Genomic DNA, 7,007 nt, shown 5'->3' with positions numbered 1-7,007 from the left:
TCATCTTTCCTAAGCATAGACTATGAAAACATTCCTTTATTAAAAACAATGGAACACCATTACATGACCTCCATTCTTATGTCCGACAGGGCTCTGCCAGATACCGTCCAATAAGAATAGGTTGAGAATAGAAAACGAACAGTTATATCAAAGACAAGGTAATAACAAGTTGAAAACTATTTAAAACATTAAATCCAATTGAGTTGTTTCAATTGCTCATAGTCATGTATTAAAAAACATAATATATATTAAAAATATCCCAGAGTTAAAACAATCAAACCATAGTACTAGATTGGGTTACATTAGTGCCCTAAGAGAGGAATTAGCTACTCGTGACGATACCGAGTATCATCTGTGTTGTAGTCGTCTCCATCATCATGGCTGACACTTCTCTTCTCAAGATCTTCACCTTCTAAAGTTATGGAAACCCTAAAAGCCGCAACCACAGTATCAGCCTTTTGAATAATACGAGAAAAATGAACTTCTTTTATCAAGGCATGTGCCTTCTTTTATAGAAGAAAATAAAGGTTTGGTGGGCTTTTAGGTCTTCTGGCTCATCTGGAATAAGATACGACCTTAAAAAGAATAATCCCGTGACTTAAATCTGATCTGCCATAGAAGGCTCCAGCTTTGAGGTTCGGGCTCGAGCTTCATTGAGTTATTGCTCGAGCTTCAGGGAACGGTGCTCGATCTTCACTTTTACACTTAGCCAAAATTTTTTAACTATTTCTGAAGCGTTTTTTCCTTCAGCACTTGAATATTTTGGGATTCATCTCTTTCAAAATTGCTCGATCCAAGCTTTATGGACTCGAGCTCGAGGTACCAAGCTCGAACTTTGGGTACTCAAGGCTAGAGCTTGGTACCTCGAGGTCTGGCACGAGGCCCTAGGAGCTTGGTTCTTCCATTAAATCAACTCTTCAAATTCTAAGGCCTTGTGCTAGAGCTTGAAGGCCAAGGCTTGAGCAACCTAAGGTCAGGCTCGAGCACCACTGAGTAGGGCTCGAGCTTCAATGCCTTGTTAATTTTTTCTTCTTTTTCTTGTAAGGCTCTAGCCGGGCTCAAGACTTGGGCTCGAGCTTTGGTTTTTGAATTCTTCTAAACTTCACCATTTAAGCTCTTGGCTTGCTCTGAAGGACCGGCAATGACTCTGTATGCTTTGATATCAGTCTTTTCATCATAGAGTCCCAGTTTTAACCGTTTCTCTGGGAAGGTACCTATAAACACACATTAAACATAAATCAGTCTAACAATGGATAGAAGTATCACTTTAGGCCTTAACATATGTATATTTAGAGGCTCGAATATGCAACATTCAGCATTCATCAGGAAGTCCAAGCTAACAATGGATTCCATTAAAGTACTTACTATACTCATGGATCCTTCATTATCAAACCCACAATTTCCATACATTTCTAAGAGATGAGATGCGAGAGGATCCTTGGAAAGAAGAGAGGAAAGATTATCCTTAAGAAGGTTCTTAAGAAGCTTGAAAGGAATGGACTTCTTTACAACTTCATCCAAGACATCTACAAGAGAACACTCGTCTTCATCGATAAGATGTTGAGTTGCATTTAACACATTAAGCTTTACCATCATGTTACTGAAAGAAAGATCCATAACCCCGGATCTATAATTGATTGTTGCATTTGCGGTGGCAAGAAATGGCCTTCCTAGGATGATTGGAATATGGTTGGTAAAGTTGGAAACTAGTTTGGTATCTAGAATAACAAAGTCAATCGGAAAATAGAGTTTGTCAACCTTAATGAGACTGTCCTCAACCATGCCCCTATGTTTTTTGACTAATTTATCGTCCAATTGGAGAACCACCGAAGTTGGCTTCAAAACACTAAAACCTAGTAGGATAAACATGGAGTAAGGAATCAAATTAACACTTGCTCCTAAGTCAAAAAGAGCTCTACGAACCTCGTGGTTTCCAATCACACATAAAATGGTCGGAGTACCGGGAACTTTGAACTTAGAAAGAGTGTTATGGAGAAGAATGGAGCTCACTTGCTTCGTGAGGAGCACTTTTTTAGGGCTTTGTCCCTTGTTCTTCCTCTTTTGAGTGCATAAGTTTTTCAAGAATTTTGCATATCGTGGAATTTGCCTAATAGCATCTAAAAAAGGAAGATTTATTTCGACTTGTTTGAAAACTTCCATTATATCATGGATTTTTCCCTCTTGTCTCCCAAAAGGTGAAGTCTCTCTCAATGCATATGGGAATGGAGCCTTTAGCTAATAGACTTTTCCTATTTGAGGAGATGAGGAAGAAGATGGAGAATTCTTAGTTGAACCATTTTCATCCAAGGAAGTAGGAATAAGATCGGAAACGGGTTGGGTACTAACACTTGGTTGCACCGGTTAACTTTCTTCACTTGGCGTTTCTACCCTATTATCAATTTTTCTACCACTTCTCAAGGTGGTGATGGCTTGCACTTGCTCATGGGAAAGGCATCCCGATGTAGGATTTGCTTCCACTATGTAATGAACCTTGGGGTTTCTCTCGGGGTGGGTAGACAATATACCCATTTCTCTTGCATTCATGGAGTTAGTTATCATCCCAATATAGGATTCAAGCTTTGATATAGATTGAGAATGAGAATGCAATAATTTACTGTTTGCTTCTAAGGTACCCAATGCTACTAAAACTTTATCCTCAAAGGTAGGATTGCTAGGAAGTGTTTGAGATTGATGAGAATAGACTTAAGAATTGTAAGCTTAAGGGTGAGAAAAATGGTTCATTCTTTGATGATGAAAAGAAGATGGATGAAATCCTTGAGAATTTGTTTTTCTTATGTAAGGAGGCACATACTTTCTTTGAAAATTTTGATTTTGAGGCGGACTTGAAATCTCACTCCAAACCGGAATATAAACATTAGAATAAGGATGGGCAAATGTAGTACTAACTTATTCATATTGTGTATCTTGAGCGTGTCCATGGGGATAATGGGAAGTATTGTGAAGCACACTAGAACATGTCATACATACATCATTTTGAAGGTGGGGAGAGTGGAATGGTTGAATTGCCAATTTTTGACTCAACAAAAATTAATTAAGTCTTTGGGTAAGAGTTTAGATTACGGCAACAATCTCCATTGGAGTCTCAACTTAACACACTTTCAAGTTGTTCCCTCTTACATAAGAATTAGGACACACCCAAGAGGGTTGAGACTCATGTATTGCACTTTCACTCATTTTTTCAAAGAGATGCCAAACGTCATCTTCATGTTTCCCAAAATATAAGCCTCCACATGAAGTATCCACCATGTCCTTGTGGGTATCGAATAACCTCTCATAGAAATATTGAACCACTTGTCATTTGGAATGTCATGATGTGGACATTTCCTTTATAAGTCGTTCAATCTCTCCCAAGCTTCATGTAAAAGTTCTCCCTCCTCGTGGGAAAATTCTCTAATAGCGGCTCTCATGGCATTGGTTAAACTCACGGGGTAATATTTTTTCAGAAATTCATTTTGCATTTGTATGGTTCCTCACTATTTAACCCATAGAACAGTGGACACAATTGAATGGTCTCGCGTTTGATTTCATAATGATCGGCCCTAAAATTAGGAAGCAAGATGCAAGTCGGCACATGGTACGTATTGGGATTGTAATGATCACGAAGCACCATTGGAGGATTTAGAGGTTGAATTCTGAGAGGAAATTGTTCAAAAGGTTGATATTCAACAAAGTTCGGGTCTAAATAACTAAGATTGTCCTCAAGGTTTTCCATTGGGGTGGTGAAGATGAAGAGTGGGGAAAAACTGCACAGAATTTAGTAAACACACCAACAAAAATAAGAACTCCTCCTCCACAACAAATCAATCAATCAATAAGCCTCCACATAAATTGTTCCCATATTACCATGCTTTTCAACAATGCAAGAAATATATAATGCCTCCACACAAGCTGATGATTTAATTAAAAATAAATAAAATGTGATGTGTCTAATTTTACCACTCGCAATAGTACGATTCCGTGTAGGATAATGCTAAGAAGAGAGGTGTTGAACCCACAGAGAGATGAGATTTATATTCAGTTTTCAATTTAGTTTTATTGGTTTACAAGTGACTGGTAGAAATATTTGTTGGTTGTCATAATTAAAAATGAACTAAAATTAAAGCAAAACATTAAACTAGAGTAAATTAAACAATCAGAGAAAGAAATCTTAAGGCTTTGACTTCGCCACAATCATCATACTATGGTTAATTATACTAACCCTGGGATTTAACAATTATGTTTTTTAAATGAATTTAACTCAATAACATTTGTTCAATTCGGATTTTAAAGAAATATGTTTTACAAGATTTAGTTAACTATAACTTATCTGCGGTTAACGTGGACTATCCACCTACTTACTCTAACAATTTTGCAAACAATCCACCTTTCCTAAGCATAAACTATTAAAACATTCTTTTGTAAAAAGCATTAGAACACCATTATATGACCTCTATTCTCATGTCCGGTAGGGCTCCGCCAGATACCATCCAATAAGATAGGTTGAGAATAAAAAATAAACAATTATATCTAAGACAAGGTAATAACAGTTTGTAATCAATTAAAACATGAAAACCAATTAAGTTGTCTCAATTGCTCATAGTCATATAATCAAGGAAACATAATATATTAAAATAATCCCAGAGTTATAACAATTAAACCATAATACTAGATTGGGTTACATCAGTACCCTAACAGAGGAATTAGCTACTAATGACGATGTCGGATATTATCTATGTTGGAGTTGTCTCCATCGTCACGGACAACACTTCTCTTCTTAAGATCTTCACTTTCTAAGGTTGTGGAAACCCTAAAAGCTATAATAGTCAGCCTTCTGAATCACACGGAAAAAAGGACTTGGAATTTTGGACCTCTTCTATCAAGGCTTAAGCCTTCTTTTATAGAAGAAAATAAGGATCTGGTGAGCTTTTAGGTCTTGTGGCCCATCTGAAATGAGATATGGCTTGAAAAGAGAACATTCCCGTAACTTAAATCTCACATGTCATGGAAGGCTCGAGCTTTAGGAACAAAGGCTCGAGCTTTAAGGTTCAGGCTCGAGCTTAGGGAACAAGGCTCAAGCTTTTCTGGATAGATGCTCGAGCTTCAAGAATTGGTGCTCGATCTTCACTTTGACACTAAGCCAAATTTTTACAATTACTTTCTGAAGCGACTTTTTCTTCAACACTTAAAATATTCTTGGGATTAAAATCTTTTACGATTGCTCGATTAAAGTTTCATGGGCTGGAACACTAGGTGCCAAGCTCAAGCATTTGGTTCTCAAGGCTCGAGCTTCAATGGATGGTGCTCATTCCTTGGGGTTAGGCATGAGGTTTGGAAGCTTGGAAATCAACTCTTTAAATTTCGACGCCTTGTGCTCGAGCTTAAGAGTCATGGCTCGAGCACCATTTGTTCAGGCTTAAGCCTGAAGGTACAAGGCTCAAGCTTTAATGCCCTGCTGATTTTTATCTTTTTTGACTTGTAAGGCTCGAGCCTCATGACTTGGGCTCAACCTTTGGATTCTGAATTCTTCCAAACTTCACCATTTAAGCTCTCGGCTTGCTCTGGATGACCGGCAACGACTCTGTAAGTTTCGATATCATCATAAAGTCCCAGTTTTTACCATTTCTCTGGGAAAGTACCTACAAACGTACATTGAACATAAATCAGTCTAAATATGGATAGAAGTACTACTTTAGGCCTTAACATATGCATATTTAAGGCTCAAATATACAATATTCAGCGCTCATCATACCCCCAAACTTACATATTGCTAATTCCTTAGCAATACAGAACTAAAAAGCCACTTTCGTCGGAATCACGATTGCATTTAGCCTATGCAACATGCCTTTAAACCCCTAGGTTACCCCTAGTGGACGAGTTGTAGTCTCGTGAGGGTTTCCAGTGAAGATACCCACAAACTTCTCAAATCAGTGCCTTAAATGCACAGTAATTGTGGCACTAATTCTTTTTAAATTAGCCACACTCCACCAAATAGCCTTCTTTATTTTGCTCAAGAACTTTTAAGAGACTACTTTCTTGGGAACTTGTAAGATTGGAAGCAATAATCACCGGGAGAGTGTCATTTAAACCAAAGAAAGCATACTTGAGCTTGTCCAGAAGTGGTTTAAGCTCAAGCGTAGGTGGAGACTCTAAGGAAGGAATAGGCGGAATACTAGAAAGTGGTGGAAGAGGCTCTATTCTAGATTTACATGGAGGAAAATCTATGATAGGAGTGGAGTTAAGCAAATAATTTACTTCAGCTATCAAAATCTTCATAATTGAAGTGATTCAGACAAGCTTCTAAAGGATCCTTGGATAAAATAGTTGGGAGTGATTTCTCAACCAACTCATCAATAATATCAAGGAAGAAGCATTCACTATCATCATAGGGATGATGAATAGCATTGAAAATGTTCAGCTTGACTTTCATATTTTCAAAAGATAAATCCATGACTCCAGTCTTACAGTTAATACAAGCATTCGCTGTGGCTAGAAAAGGACGCCCAAGAATAACTGGAATATACTTTTTGGAATCGTGGACCGATTCTGTATCAAGTACTAAGAAATTGACCGAAAAGAAGAATTTGTCTACTTTTATGAGTACATCTTCAACAATATCTTGTGGTTGTCTGACAGAATGGTCAGCAAGCTGTAGAACAACCGACATAGGTTTTAACTCACCCAGACCAAACTTCTCATACACCGAGTAAGGAATAAGATTAACACTTGCTCCAAGATCAAGAAGTGCTCGCTCTACACATTGTTTCCAATAATACAATAAATAATAGGAGCACCAGGATCTTTAACCTTAAGAGGAGTGTTATACTTAAGAATAGCACTAACTTGCTCGGTGAGACAAACTTTCTTAGAAACTTGGCTTTTGGATTTTCTCTTAAGAGTGCCCAAATCCTTTTAAAATTTGGAGTAGGCGGGAATTTGCTTTATAGCATCAAGCAGAGTAAGATTGATTTTGACTTATTTAAAGACCTCCATCATATCTTGAATTTTCT

The sequence above is a fragment of the Cornus florida genome, unplaced genomic scaffold (genome assembly GCF_030987335.1).
Source record: "Cornus florida cultivar Cherokee Brave unplaced genomic scaffold, ASM3098733v1 CherokeeBrave_3.0.0_Hap2_Chr06, whole genome shotgun sequence".
NCBI classification, from domain to species: Eukaryota; Viridiplantae; Streptophyta; class Magnoliopsida; order Cornales; family Cornaceae; genus Cornus; species Cornus florida.
This window is presented reverse-complemented; position numbering follows the sequence as displayed.